The sequence below is a fragment of the Phodopus roborovskii genome, unplaced genomic scaffold, assembly GCF_943737965.1.
Source record: "Phodopus roborovskii unplaced genomic scaffold, PHOROB, whole genome shotgun sequence".
NCBI lineage: Eukaryota > Metazoa > Chordata > Mammalia > Rodentia > Cricetidae > Phodopus > Phodopus roborovskii.
Genome location: NW_026126481.1, coordinates 746,659 through 763,345, shown reverse-complemented (window position 1 = coordinate 763,345; position 16,687 = coordinate 746,659). Strand labels below are relative to the sequence as shown.

Genomic DNA, 16,687 nt, shown 5'->3' with positions numbered 1-16,687 from the left:
GTGTTCTTGAGCTCAAGGCCAGCCTAGACTGCATAGAAAGACCTCATCTTTAAAAAAATGTTTAAGGTTTGATCAACTGGAACCTTTAAGAGGTGACTAGGGAACTCTTCTTGGGAATGGGTTAGCCCATTCATTCAATGAATAGCTTAATGGCTTAAAAAATGAGTTGTCTTGAGAGTAGGTCTGCTATCAAGGACAGCTGGCTGGGTTCCTCAATCTCTGCTTCTCTGTCCCCAAGAGATGTCCTGTCCCCACCCCCACCCCCAGATTCTGTCAACGTAATAAGATGCTGCTCTACATGGAACAGAACAATGAGCCATCTAACATATTCCTCTTTTATATAACATATATATATATATATATTGTGTGTGTGTGTGTATGTGTGTAACATATTCATCAGCTCAAGATATGCTATTGTCAGACCAACCATCCTTTTTTTTTCCATCACATCTACATATTCAGCAGACCCCCCCCCTTTTTTTTTTTTTTTTTTACAACTTTCCTTTCTAGTGCTTCTTCTAACTTTTCCTTGAAAGCATCACTTACAGAACATGTAGCTTTCCTTTCTGCATGTATCCTGCTACTGAGTTGGTTTGAAAAAAGCAAAAAAAAAAAATTTCAGTTATTTGCATATTTAAAATAGTGTCTGGGGGACTGGAAAAATAGTTCAGAAGTTAAAAGTAAACACTGTGCAGATTCAATCCCTAGTTTCCTTGACTGAGAAGCTCAAAGCTGCCTGTAACTCCAGTTCCAGGGGATCCAGGGACCACTTCTGTCCTCCTCTAGTTTTGTCCTCACTTGTACATATTCCCCACACACACATACACAAATACAAATGATTTTTAAATCAGTGTTTCACAGTAGAAGAGATAGGGGTAGATATCTGACAGTCTACAGAGGATTTATACTTAAATTAATCCCTTTCGTTTTGAGTTGTTCAATATCGTGACGAGACAAATTTAAAGAGAAAACATGAGATTGTGTTTATACATTATATGGAGAATAAGAATACTTATGAGAGTTTACACACAGGGAAAACAGATGAGAAGACTCCTATGATGTGAAGTGCCATGTAACTGCTTGCAGAGACCTGGCCCCAGAATGTAATTATTGACAGCACTTAAAAATCTCCTACCATTGGCTATAATATGGATATTGCCAGTGAAAGCAAACATCCAGTTTCCAGGGAGGGGGTGTCCATGGCCCACACTCTATCTCCAAGCTGAGTTGTATGGCAATGACTCTGATACTGAGATGGCTTGGGCTATTCGAGCTATGCAGCATGTTACAAACTGACTTCATCAACTGACCTGGTTTCTGAAACTCACCAAAGTGGACAACCAAATATACTCTGAGTTCCGTGAAAGTTTTCGAAGCTCAGGGTCATGTGCATTGCATCCAGAAGAACTCAAATTGGAATCGGCTAAAGAGAAGTGGAGGCCATTCTGCTTAAAATGTGAAGGGACCATAGAAAACTGCAACTATGGTACTTTGCTGCCACTGGATTGTTCTCAGGCCTACAAGAAGGAGAGCACCATCTTTGCACCCTAGATTCATGTTTTTTGCAATTGAATTGCTCAGAACTGGGAAGACTAACAAAGCAGTTTTTGTCAGTGTTCAGGACAAAGAAGAAGAGGAAAGAGCTGACAATAAAGATGACAAAGCTGAGAAAGAGCTCATAGTGGAGGAGAAAAAGAGGAAGGAGTCGGCAGAGATGAAAAGCAGAAAATTAACCAGGGAGATGGAGAAGAAAGCCAAGAAACATGTGGCCCGTCTGAACCCTCAAGTATCCAGGGCTACTTGACAGACCCCTTTGGCTTGCCCTTGGGCAAATGGAGGACTCAGAAAGACATTTTTCTGGATACTAAGAGAACCTACTTGTAGTGAGATAATCCTTCTGTAGCACTGACCACGCCCATTGGGGGGTGGAGCGATGGGCGGAGGTGACCTGAGGAAGGAGGTCGGAGGGGGCGAGGAGGCGAGGAAGGCGCTCTCTCTAGCGTGACAGGAGAGGATCTGGTTAAATTTCCTGATGTTCATCTGTCTAGGTTGTAAGTTATTTCTCCCTGAATAAACATCTATTCGGCCTATTTGTTTATCCTGATCCTTATTTACCGCAATATCTGGTGTCAGAAGTGGGATTTACCTGGGTTTTGCCCCCAGGCGGCAGGACCTCCTTCCTCCGGTCATCTCCGCCCATCGCTCCACCCCCCAATGGGCGTGGTCAGTGCTACAGAAGAATTATCTCACTACACCTACTCTGGGCATAACAGCTTAAATACAGTGGAGTCTTTAAGTTTATTGTTGCTTGATACCCTGTTTCTTGGCTGTAACTGTTGTTGACCCTGTTTCTTGGCTCTAACTATTGTTGAAGTAGGATATCTTGTAAATAAATTCCTTTCGGTTTGTACTATTTATGACTGACTTTAGAAGGTATTTGCATTTATTTGACACTTCAAAAAATTTCAAGCACATAATCTCTTCACCATATCTCATCTAAAACTGTCTGTCAATACTTCTCACTGTTGTCAGTAATGAAGTTCTCTTAACCTGGTAACTTGTACCTGGTGTGGGGATTAGAAGTCTGCATATGAGAATTGACTCAGCCAGGCCTCATGGTTCATACCTGTAATTTCCAACACCTGGGAGGCTGAGGCAAGAAGACTGCATGATGTTGAGGCCAGCTTGCGTTATAGAGTGAGTTTGCCTCGGGTGTGTTGAAAACATTTTATCTTTGAAAATTATGCAAATTATTTCTGATGGCTGCATTTAAGTTGTAGTTCCATTTTTCTTTAAAAGAGAAACCAAAAGGGCTTTAGGTGATAAATACTGAGTATTTAGTCATTTTCAAAGTTGTGTTTGAGTGTGAGTCCTTTTATTTCCTTATAAGATCACACAAGTATGTTTCGCTTGTCCGTGCTCCCAAAGAAAGTGAGCAAGAGAGAGAAGGGAGGAGGAAAGGAGAGAGGCAAGAAAAAGAAGGGAGTCTTCAACCTCACTGGATCAGAAAAATACACTTGCAAAGTCATTTCACCTGTCACAGAGGGCACACCTGGCCTGACACAGGGTCCTGTGGCCACTGGAAGGAAGTGTCTCAGACTCTTTCAAGTTGCTGGCTGAGCCTATCTCATGCATTGGCTCCTGCTCCCTCTGCTGGTCCCACAGCTCAGTGGCCAACCCCTAACACTACTTGAGACTCAGGAGGCAACAAAGACAAACTGGACCCCAAGCCTCCGTGGTGATAAATTTGATTGTCATGTAGTCAGTAGAAGACCAGCTATGGGATCAGTCATCCCTCTATGCCACTCAGTCTTCACAAGTACAAAGTACCCTAGCTCTTGGCGACACTCCTCATTGTGAGCTGGTATGTTTCAAAGTGCATAGCCTATTATAACATGCACATAACTGTAGAAATTCTGACACAGTTGTCTGAAGAGGTTTTATTTTGTTTTGTTTTTTTTGAGACAGAGTTTCTCTGTGTCACCTTGGCTGTCCTGAAACACGCTTTGCAAACAGGCTGGCCACAAACTCACACAGAGATCCACTTACCTCTGCCTCCCAAAGGCTGGGATTAAAGGTATGCACCACCACTATCCAGCTGAAAGTTTTTTATAAATAAGTCTGCTACCAACACCAATAGCAACAATACACAGAACAAAACAAACAAAAAAACTCCCCAAAACATATGGAGCAAAACAAGCTAGACATCAAATAGTACCATTACCCAGTTTCCTTTCCATAAAGGTCCAGAACCAGCTGGACCACTATTTCCTGATAGAAGCAAATCAGTGGTGGTCTGGGGTAGGAAGGTGCCTTGGGAGTAATAGAAATGCTGTGGATCTTGACTACGATGCTAGTTGCACTGGCAAACACATTGATCAAAACTCACCACATCACTTTACATAAATTATGCCACTGTTGATGATAGGAAAAAAAATCTGATAGCCAGACACTAAATCCTAACCTGTGTTTTTTTATCTGAACATATGTGTACATATTCTATGTGTCTGGGTGTTTTGTCTGCATGCATACCTGTGAATCAAATACACATCTCTGTATAAATGAATGCATGCCTAGTGCCTGCAGAGACCAGAAGAGGGCATAAAACCCCTGCAACTGGAGTTACAGAAGGTTATGAACAGTCATTTGGGTGTTAGTAACCCCACTCAGGTCCTCTGCAAGAGCAGCAAGTGCTCTTAACCACTGAGCCAAATGTCCAAGCTGTGGACACATCCCTTGAAAAAGAAATACTAGTAAATAGCTCTATTCATATTTCAGTATTTAGCCACAAGCTTCACTTCTGCCAGAAAAAAGGAACAACTTAAACCCAAAAGGTAGGACTGGAAAGGGAGTCATTGCTTTCCTATGTTCTCACAAAACAGCACGTTCTACAGATGCTACAACAATAGGTAAAATAAAAGTGCATTGTGAGCAAAGAGCTGGATGGGGAGCTCTTCCTCTCCAAGTCACATATCTGTATATTTGTCCACAATGAGCTGAGGGTCTGACTGCCTCTGGCAAAGGCCCAGGCAAGAGTAACTGAATGTATCCTTGTGCCTTGCCCTAGCAAAATGGGCACCCTAGGTAGGGAGTTCTGCAGCTGGTCAGGACTGACACCAAGAGCTTTTGTTCCCCTTTGATCTGGAGGACACACCCTTGGTAAATTCTCCTGTGCTGCAGTGTGACCCCCAACTTCTACCTTATAGAAACACCTCACCATGATCTATGCTGCAGGGTACCATGTGTGGAAATGACAGCCTACATGGGCAGAAAACAACTGTTTATATGACATTCATATTAAGCTAGCAATATTTTAAAGTGCACAGGATTGATTATGGTATATGCATGTGTCTTAAAGCCAAACCCTTACAGATACTGAGAGTACCATAGTTTCAATATCCCTAAGAGATATACTTCATGTTTCCAAAATTATTTGACCTCTGATACCATTTGGGAGGTACTCCTTGGGACATAGGCAATCTAGAACATTGGGCTACCTGAGTCAGATAAGAATTAAGAATATGGCATCTAAGAATGGACTCACAAGCTGATATGTAAGCTAAGAACACCCAGCTCTACAGAGCACTGACTGTTCCCTGGACATTGTAAAGACATCTTGTAATAGTTTTATTGTTTAAGTATTTGTTCCTGCTTTACTCAGGGAAGTTTTAATCAGTCTTTTTAGCTAAGTTCCCGAGTATTACAGATTATCTTCACTCATATTTCCTGTACCTATGAGATTAGTCAGATATAGATGCTTAATCTTCAATCACTTCATAGACATACAGAACATGACATTTAAATGTTTTAATATTAGTACTCCATTGATATGAGACACTGTTGCTCCTGACAGCACCGTGCACTTTCCCGAAAATATGTTGGACACTGTTGTTGCTCCTGCTGGAGTTCAATCTCGCCTCAGCTAATGGCCTGTTGGGCAAAGAATTGCCCCCACCTTGACCACTGATTTGGACATGCAGTCCTATGTGCTTACAGGAGACAAATATAAAAGACTGCTTGACCTTGCCAAGTCAGGGTAAGACAGCCATTCTACCTCCCTGCTGTTGTTATGGTCTGTCAAGTTCTCTTGGCCTTAGCCAAATCTGGGTGTACCAATGTGGCTGTGAGACCTAGGGTGACTGTTCAGGTGGCTTGCTGTTTCTGTCCTTGCTGCACCTTTTGGAAGGTGTCCATCCACATTTCCTGTCTACTCTAGTATTGTTAATTTCCTTCTCAGGTCTGGATGAGGTTGAAGATTAAACTATCACAATTATTATTCTCTCTTCCTAGTTAGATATATTAGGTGCTAGACTTACGTTTTCCAGCTTAGGAGAACTCTATTGTAAACTCCATATTGCCCTCACCCTAGGACTAGATATGTAGGTCATTTTGTTCTCGATTTTCCTTTTCTTAGAGCACACTTGTTATTCACTGTTTTGTATATAGTTTTGTATTAAGCCTAAATCTTTTCTTTAGACTAAAAGGGGAATTGTAGTGAGATAGTTCTGTGGCACTGACCACGCCCATTGTGGGGGTGGAGCCATGGGCGGAGTGACCTGTGAAAGGAGGTCGGAAGGGGCCAGGAAAGGCGCTCTCTTTCTGGCGTGACTTGGACAGGAGAGGATCGGGTTGAATTTCCTGGTGTTCATCTGTCTAGGTTGTAAGTTATTTCTCCCTGAATAAACATCTATTCGGCCTATTTGTTTATCCTGATCCTTATTTACCTCGATAACATCTTTAATTCATTTAATTATTAGTGAGGCACAATAACACTTTACCTTCATTTAATAAATGAGAAAACTGAGGCAGAAAGTGATGTAGTAGTTTGACTAAGATTAATAGAGAGATAAAGCCAAAAAGCAAAACTGGCCGTCTACCTCCAGCACTCCAGCTTCCAGGAGCACTGTAGAGTGCCTTTGCACGCTGTGGGAGGAAATTAGTGCATGTGGCTAGACTATTCATGCCCAACCCCACCAAATTTATATGCTGGGGACCTTCACCCAGAGGTGTAAGAAAGTGTGGAGGAGATTAGATTATGAGGATGAAGTTTTCATGAGTGGGATTAGTATCTGTAAGTGACCTCAGTCATGTAAGTCATTTCTTTCACTGTATGAGGACAGAGCTGGCTGGCTCCATTTCTTAGTGAAAGGTGGACCTTCATCAGTTTCTTGACTTGGATTTTTAGCCTCCAAAACCCAGATAAATAAATATGTTTATGATCATTAAATAGACTCAGCAACCCAGACTGATTAAGGCCTGTATGTCAAACCCTCATTCAGTGTGGGTCTGTGGGTCAGCCAGATCAGCATCACCTGGGAGTTCAGTGTGACTGTGGAGCCCCTCCCAGTCCTGCTGCTTTCAAACCAGTATTTTAGCAACACCTTTAAATGGTCCTTCAATGGTGGAGAAGCAGGACTCCAACGACAAAGTCATAAGTTTATCTTATTTTACTTTGGTTTAAATCCCACACTATGTTGGTGTTTGGTGAAGGTCATGAGGTTGTGGACTCTACGTACGGAAATGTGCATGGGATTTTAAAGATTTCACAGATTTAGTTTTTAAACCCTTTCTGTAGAAGTTTTTAAGGTGCTAAGTTCTCATAAATTCTTACATTTAATCTTTTAAACAAAGGATTGGCAGACTTGAGAAAGTTAAGTAAGCTGCCCTAGTCATAGCAAGGAAGAATGACAGAGAATCAACCTAGACATTCTGCTGCCAGGGTCTTCCTTCTATAACCAGGCTGTTAAGGTTGACACAGGTATAGTAATCCTGAGGTGCATCCTGGTGGATCTCTGAGAATATCATCCCCTGTACCTACAGCGTATCTTACAAAAACCTGATGTGATATGGAAAGGCTACTTGCTACAGAGGAAAAGTGGCCCAGGTGGAACCTACCAGTCTGTGCAATGAGAAATATCCATCTCAGAGACCCACATATCTTCTTGGCTTACTTCCAACCCGCACATTTTCAAGAAGTGTGCCAATCCAGTTCTGTCATCTGTAACGTTAATCTACTTAAACCATGTGGGCAAGATTTTATTCTGAGAACCAAGTGATGCACTGGTAATAGCTTCTTGGTTCTCTGTATTGAAAAGGAGCCAGGTGAGGACCATGACTGATGAGGCCTGCCTGCCCCCAAGTGGCACGGCAGAGCACAGTAGTAGGAATACATCACTGTTCATTTTTCTCAGATTTCTAATCATTTATCTAACATGCCTGAGAAATATAAATTCTATAGATGTATAATCATGATTTCTACTGGACAAGAAGCATCCTTACCTAAGGGCATATAAAATTAAACTATCTGATGCACGGAGAATTGTGAAAAAGTATATACAACTTGAACACTTTATGTATTTTGTATTTACTTATTTTGTGTGTGTGTGTGTGTGTGTGTGTGTGTGTGTGTGTGTGTGTGTGTGTTGCTTGGTTTATTCTCTTGACAATATAACATATCCCATGCTTATCTTGAACTACTGATCCTCCCAAATGCTGAGACTACAGGTATATGCCACCACACTCAGCTAACACTGTTATTTCCAATTCAAGCACTTCATATGTATGTATAAACCAATTTCGGGTTTTATCTTTGGCTTCTGTTTTTAGATGCTGTGGGCAATTCTTCTTTAAGACACTCAGTATCTTAAAGTCAGGGTTAAGGGTATGTCATTTGCTTCTGGCTCCAGTCTTTTGGAGCACCCTATAGAGGTTTGTTTTCATACTACTGCCTTTAAAATAACAGTCTTCTAAAGAAATATAATAGTAACATCTTTATAGGAGTATTTTCCTGGTTTAAAAATTATTTTTCTAGCTGGGACTATAATTCCAGCCATTTTAGAGGCTAAAACAGGAGGACTGCAAGTTTGAGGCCAGCCTGGACTACAGAATAAGCATAAGACTAGCCAGTTCAATTAAGTCTCAAAACAAAAAGTAAAAGAGGGAGAATGTGGAATATTCCTTTATGATGTGTGAATATATGTCACTTGTCACTATGATTGGTTTAATAAAGAAATCAATTGGCCAATAGCTGAACAGGTAGAGGTTAGGCAGGATTTGCAGGCACAAAGAAGGGGGGAAGTCTCAGGGTGATGAAGAAATGCAGAGAGAAGCAAGAAGAACTTTCTGTGTTTAAAAAAAAAGGTACCGATCCTACATTCCAAACAGCTGGACAAAACAGCCCTACAGACTACAGCTAGGATATCTGAATCTTCTTCGAATCCCCCAAGACAGCGCCCCTTACCAGCAGGAAGTAGTTTGGAAAGAACAACGCCCAAATTCCCAAATATTGTGTATAAATGTTTGTTTTCATTTAATTGGACTTTGTTATATAAAATTAAATTTAAAAATTATATATAAAAAAAGATTTAAAAAAAGGTACCATTACATGGCAGAGTGTAGATAAGAAATATGCGTTAATTAAAATGTAAGAGTTAGCTAGTAACAAGCCTGAGCTATTGGACAAACATTTACAATTAACAGTAAGTCTCTATATGTGTTCATTTGGGAACTGGCTGGCAGGACAGAAAAGTCTGCCTATAGGAGAGGGCTAAGGTTATAACCCAGTGGTGAAGTGCTTTCCTCAGTTCAATCCTCAGTGCTGACAAAATCAGCTTTCCTATGCAAAGCAATTTTCTGGAAAATTCATTTTTGTAATTCTAAGTATTTGAAATTGTTCTCATAGAAAAAAATCCCTTTCTTTTCCTTCCACAGAGTTGTAAACTCACATACTATTTAGCCAAACCATGTGGTTACAGGAACAAGTACAGTTAGTACAAAGAAATTTGGGGACAAAGACAAATATGTGTTGGCTAATCTATGACTCAGGCAGCTGCAGAAGGTATGAGCCACAATGAGTCACAGCGAATTTGGGAACATTAGTCACCCTGGTGAATCAGGCAAATAATGGCTAACTGGGAGAGTTTTTAAAATTTTATTTAGTATATGTATGTGAATCTGTGCAAGTTCTTTATACCAATATACATGCATGTGCCCACAGGGGCCAAACCCAGTATTAAGTGCTCTTAATTTCTCAGCTATCTCTCTACCCCAAAAGAGGAAAGTTTCTGTTAAAGTACATCAAGTCACATTCTGCCTATTGACGTTTATTTTGTTTTGTTTGTAAGATTGGGGCATATTGAGTCCAATCTGATGATGCATGTACCACATCCAACTTCCAGGCCTGGCCTGAGTCACAGATCCTGTATGCCTGCCTTGTCTATTGAGTCCTCTGACCCTAGCTAGCCTATACCACATCCAACACATCCCAGCTAGCCCCAAATAAGTGATTCCTTTTTTAAGTTACTTTGGTTATGTTGTCTCCTCACAATAGAACAGTAACAAAAGAGGATTAAATATCCAGAATATACAAATAATTTTAAAAAAGAGTCAAGAAAACCAGTGACCCAATTAAAAAATGAGTTACCAGTCTAATCAGAAGAGTTCTTAAAAGAAGAAATAAAAATAGCTAAGAAATATATTTAAAAGTGTTCAACAGTCTTACCAATTAGGGAAATGTACATTAAAAGTACTTTAAGATTTTATTTTACGCCAGTCAGAATGGCTAAGATCAAGAAAACAGTTGACAACAAATGCTAGGGAGGATGAGAGGAAGAACCCTCACTCACTGTTAGTAGAAATGTAACCTAATGTAAATACTCTAGAAACCACTGTAAAGAATCCACAAAAGTAGATCTACCACATGGCCCAGCTATACCCCTCCTTGGCATATGCCCAAAGAATTGGACATCATAGTCCATAGATACTTACTCAGCCATCTTCATGGCTGCTTTATTCACAATAGTCAGGGAATGGAAACAACCTAAATATTTTCCAACTGATTGATGGATAACAAAAATGTAAAACATTTATATTATCCAATACTATTCAGCCATAGAGAAAAATAGAATCATAAAAATTTTCAGGTAAATGTATGAACCTGGAGAATATTACACTGAATGAGATGTCCAGACCCAGAAAGACAAATGCTGTAGCTTCTCCTTTTACTTGCAGATATTTTGTCTGAATCTTTAAATATGCGTATATAACTTGTAGTAACCACAGAAACCAAGAAAATAAAAAAAGAACCATGGTGGAAAATCTCCAAAGAGAAGAGTATAGCACAAACGGGCTGCTATGAAGGGGAAATGAAAACAAAACAAAACAACAACAAAACCAGGGAGATCCCTATCTAGAGATGAAGACAGGAGAGCAACACAGTAAGAGGAAGAAAGGAGGGATAAAGAGATTGAGGATGATTGAAAAGTGATAGGGAAACATGAAAAAAACAAAACAAAAACTGAGATCTTTATCTGCGGATGGAGGCAGGAGGGATGGAAGCAGAGGAAGAGGAAGAAAGGGGGGATAAAGAACACTAAAAATGATTGAAAAGTGGTAGGGAAAATTTTTTTATGCTTACTTAAAATATATATATATATATATATGTGTGTGTATATGTACATATATATACATATATAAATTAAATTATACTACCTGGGGTTATAAAGCTCACTCCAAGAGCCATAGACTAACAAAACAAACAAACAAACAAACAAAAACACTAGTATCAGGTGTGGAAATCTAAGTTGTTAATAAGCAGAGTCCAAGAGGCTCCCAAAGCAATGTAGGCTATCAGTTTTGCCCTTGGTTGCCTCTCAAAACTCCAAAGTCTCCAAAGTAAGACCCTATTGCAGAAGACACCACATGCTTCAGACATAACTTGGAGGAATCAAGCTATAACAGTTCTGGAAGCCTCCTCCACGAGGATTAGTTCTTATACCAAAAGCGTTTTGCAAGCTGCCAAGGGAGAAAAAAGCAATTAATATTTCTTTCTATTCAGCCATAAAGCCTACGAACATGACCAGCATAGCAAGATACCCCAGTGCTGCAATAGTGGCAGTTACATCTTGGGCATAACCAATAGGTTTCTAGTTGGACATAAGGCCCACTCAATAGGAGGAAATTCATGTCTGAACACTAAACCTAGACAAATATCCATGGTTGGTGACACCATTGATCATAGAGGAAAACCTACTATTGCCACTTTCTTAAACCAGTATGATGGATTCCCAACCTTATTCTAAATACCATATCCTTGTATCCACAGATAAGTATAGTTCTCACCCATTAAAGAAGAAACTTCTCTTTGTGGCAATTGAGAACATCACAGAAATCTACAACTGGTTAAAATCAGACAACTGTCTAGGGGCTGCCCAACCCCAACTAACTCATTTACACAGCCCTAGCCCCTACCACTAAGGCTCGGGTAATATCACAGAATCAAGGGCCGAAAATTAAGAGCCAGAAGACTAGGAATTCTCCCACAAGATAATGTCTTTTATGCATATCAGGAAGCTGCACAACAGTGAAGTTGTCTAACAAGACCTGAACAATGACTGCATCACTTGACAATGTAGATGGGGAAACCTCACAAGGCTCTATCCTAGATGAAGAGCTATAGACACTTCATGGCTAAGGGAGGAAAAATTAGTCTTCTCCAGAGATGAGTCCCCAATAGGCTATTATTCAGTACCAAGGCCATCCCTATGCACATACACGTATAAGAATGCCTATCACTGGGAACCTGCCTGAGGAGTGAACTGTAGAGAGTTTGGACCACCCAGAGCTACAGACATCGAACTCCTGACCCACCTACGCCCACCGGGGGAGTAGTGTAGAGAGAGACAGACCCAACCTGCACCCACTGGAAGAAGCGATGGGAAGACAAACACCTAATAATAAAAAGACAAGCATGACACCACCAGAATCTAGGGACTCTACACCAACTAGACCTAAACATACCAAAGCAGCAGAAGAGAACAACATAAAAATATCTTCATAAATATGATAGAGGCTCTCAAAGATGATGTGAGAAAATCTCTTAAAGAAATGGAAGAAAAAATTGGAAGAAATAAACAAATCTCTTAAAGAAAGTAAGGAAAGCCAAGAAAAAATAATTAAACAGGTGAAGGAAACAGTTCAATACTTGAAAACTGAATTAGAGACAATAAAGAAAACACAAACGAGGGAATGCTGGAAATAGAAAAACTGGGCAAATGATCGGGAACTACAGACAAAAGCATAACCAACAGAATACAAGAGATGGAAGAGAGAATCTCAGGCACTGAAGATAAACTAGAGGAAATAGATTCATCAACGAAAGAAAATCTTAAATCTAACAAATCCTTAACACAAAACATCCAGGAAATGTGGGACACTGTGAAAAGGCCAAACATAAGAATAATAGGCATAGAAGAAGGTGAAGAAGCCCAGCTCAAAGGTGCAGAAAACATATTCAACAAAATCATTGAAGAAAACTTTCCCAATCTGAAGAACATGCCCATGAAAGAAGCATACTGAATACCAAATAGACACTGGACCAAAGAAAAAGACCCCTCAACATATAATAATCAAAACACCTAACATACAGAATAAAGAAAGAATATTAAGAGCAGCGAAGGAAAAAGGCCAGGTAACATATAAAGGCAGACCTATGAGGATTACACCTGACTTCTCCATGGAAATTCTCAAGGCCAGAAGGTCCTGGATAGATGTTCTACAAGTACTAAGAGTTCATGGGTGCCAGCCCAGGCTACTATACCAAGCAAAAGTCTCAATCACTATATATGGAGAAAGCAAGATATTTAATGACAAAGCCAGATTTTCACAATATGTATCTATAAATCCAGCCCTACAGAAAGTTCTGGAATGAAAACTCCAACCCAAAGAAGTTAACTACACTCACAAAGACATAGGCAGTAGATAATACCACTTCACCAGAACCCAAGGGTAAAGCCGGGCAAATATATTCACAATATCAACAACAACAACAAATCTAAAACAAACAAGCATTAACAATCAATGGTCCTTACTTTCCCTCAACATGAATGGTCTTAACTCGCCTATAGAAAGACACAGGCTAACAGAATGGATACGAAGATAGAATCCATCCTTCTGCTGCATACAAGAAACACATCTAAGCTTCAAAGACAGACATTTCCTCAGGGTAAAGGGTTGGGAAAAGATCTTCCAATCAATTGGACCCAAGAAGCAAGCAGGTGAAGCATTTTAATATCTAACAAGTTATACTTCAAACCAAAATCAATCAAAAGAGATGAAGACAGTCTTTCATATGCATCACAGGAGAAATCCATCAACACAAAGTCCCAATTCTGAACATCTATTCCCCAAATACAAGGCACCCACATTCATAAAAGAAACACTATTAAAACTCAAAGCTCACATAAAACCTCACACACTCACAGTGGGAGACTTTAACACCCCACTCTCCCTGCTAGACAGGACCACCAGACAGAAACTTAACAATAGCAAACAGTACTTATGTCTCAATTGGGTTTAACAGACATCTATAGAACATTCCAACCAAACACAAAAGAATATACCTTCTTCTCTGCTCTATATGGAACCATCTCTAAAATCGACCTCATATTCGGCAACATAACAAACAGATACAAAAAAAATTGGAATAGTCCCCTGTACCTTATCAGACCAACATGCTTTAAAATTGGAATTCAACAACAACACAAATTGCTGAAACCCTACAAACTCATGGAAACTGAACAATGCGCAATTGCAAAGAAGAAATAAAGAAAGAAATTAAGGACTTCCTAGAATTCAATGAGAATGAGGACACAACATACCGAAACTTATGGAACACCTGGAAAGCAGTGCTGTGAGGGAAGCCCATTGCACTAAGTGCCCATATGAAGATAACAGAAGATAGTCACATTAGAGAATTAACAGGACAACTGAAAGCCTTAGAACAAACAGAAGCAAACTCACCCCGTAGGAGTAGACACCAGGAAATAATCAACTTGAGAGATGAAAACAATACAAACTATCAATGCAAAAACAGAGTTGTTTTTTCGAGAAAATCAACAAGATAGACAAAGCTTTATCCAAACTAACCAAAACATGCAAATTAAGACAATCAGAAGCCAAAAGGAAAACATAACAATGGACACTGAGGAAATCCAGACGATTTTCAGGTCATACTTTGAAAACCTGTATTCCACAAAATTTGAAAACTCAAAGGAAATGAACAAATTTCTGGATAACTATCACTTACCAAAATAAAGTAAAATAAAACAAATAAGCACCTTAAATACACCTATAACCCCTAATGAATTAGAGACAGTCATAAAAGCCTCTCAACCAAAAAAAGCCCAGGGCCAGATGGCTTCAGTACAGAATTCTACCAGAAATTCAAAGAAGAACTAATACCAATACTCCTCAAATCGTTCCACACAATAGAAGCAGGAAGTTCATTACCAAACTCTTTACGAGGCCACATTACCTTGGTACTTAAGCCACACAAAGACACAACTAAGAAAGAGAACTACAGACCAATATCCCTCATGAACATTCACACAAAAATACTCAATAAAATATGGGCAAATTGAATCCAACAACACATCAGAGAAATCATCCACCTTGACCAAGTTAGGCTTCATCCCTGGATTGCAGGGATGGTTTAACATACAAAAATCTACCAAGGTGATCCACTATAAATAAAAAAAACTGAAAAAGAAAAACCACATGATTGTCTCCCTAGATGCTGAAAAAACCTTTGACAAAATTCAACATCCATTCATGACAAAGGTCTTGGAAAGATCAGGAATAACAGGAGCATACCTAAACATAATAAAACAATAGATAGTAAACCAACAACCAACATCAAACTGAATGGAGAGAAGCTTAAGGATAAAATCAGGAAAGAGACAAGGCTGCTCTCTCTCCATATGTCTTCAATATTATACTTTAAGTTCTAGCTAAAGCAATAAGACAACGAAAGGAGATCAAGGGGATAAAAATTGGAAAGCAGGAAGTCAAACTGTCACTATTTGCAGATGATATGATAGTTTACAAAAGCAACCAAAAAAAAACTCTACCAGGGAACTCCTACAGCTGATAAACACCTTCAGCAAACTAGAAAGATACAAGATGAACTCAAAAAAAATCAGTAGCCCTACTATATACAGCTGAGAAAAAAAATCAGAGAAACATTTCCCTTTATAATAGCCGCAAACAACATAAAGTATCTTGGGGTAATGCTTACCAAACAAGTGAAAGACCTATATAGCAAGGACTTTGTGTCTTTAAAGAAAGAAATTAAAGAAGATACCAGAAAATGGAAACATCTCGCATGTTCTTGAATAGATAGGATAAACATAGTAAAAATGGCAATCTTACCAAAAACAATCTACAGATTCAGTGTAATCCCCATCAAAATACCAGCACAATTCTTCACTGACCTTGAAAGGATAATAATTAACTTTATATGCAAAGACAAAAGACCCAGGATAGACAAAACAACCCTGTATAATAAAGGAACTTCAGGAGGCATCACCATTCCTGACTTCAAGCTCTACTATAGAGCTATAATCCTGAAAACAGCCTGGTATTGGCACAAAAATAGACAGGTAGACCAATGGAATTGAATCAAAAATCCTGATATTAACCCACACACCTAAAAACACCTGATTTTTGACAAAACAGCTACAAGTATACAATAGGAGGAGGAAAGCATCTTCAACAAATGGTGCTGGCACAACTGGATGATAGTGTGTAGAAGACTGCAGGTTAACCCATGTATATCGCCATGCACAAAACTTAAGTCCAAATGGATCAAAGACCTCAACATAAATCCAGCCCCCTGAACCTCTCAGAAGAGCAAGTGGGAGGTATCCTTGAACAAATTGGTACAGGAGACCACTTCCTGAACATAGCTCCAGTAGCACAGACACTGAGATCAACAGATAATAAGTGGCACCTCCTCAAACTGAGAAGCTTCTGTAAGGCAAAGGACGTAGTTGACAAGACCAAATGGCAGCACACAGTCTGTGAAAAGATCTTCACCAGTCCTACATCTGACAGAGGACTGATCTCCAAAATATACAAAGAACTCAAGAAACTAGTCAACGAAACACCAAATAATCCTATTTTTAAAAAATGGGGTACAGAACTGAATAGAGAACTCTCAATAGAGGAAATCAAAAAGGCTGAAAGACACTTAAGAAAGTGCTCAACATCCTTAGCTATCTGGGAAATGCAAATCAAAACAACTCTGAGATACCATTTTACTCCTGCCAGAATGGCTAAAATTAGGAACACCAATGACAATTTATGCTGGAGAGGATGTGGAGAAGAGGAACACTCCTCCACTGCTGGT

At 39.6% G+C, this 16,687-nt stretch overlaps 1 pseudogene; it reads left to right on the top strand.

Annotated features, from left to right (window-relative positions):
• The first annotated feature begins 1,148 nt into the window (after positions 1 to 1,148).
• On the top strand, positions 1,149 to 1,884 carry LOC127229054 (protein PBDC1-like; annotated as a pseudogene).
• The last annotated feature ends 14,803 nt before the right edge of the window (positions 1,885 to 16,687 follow it).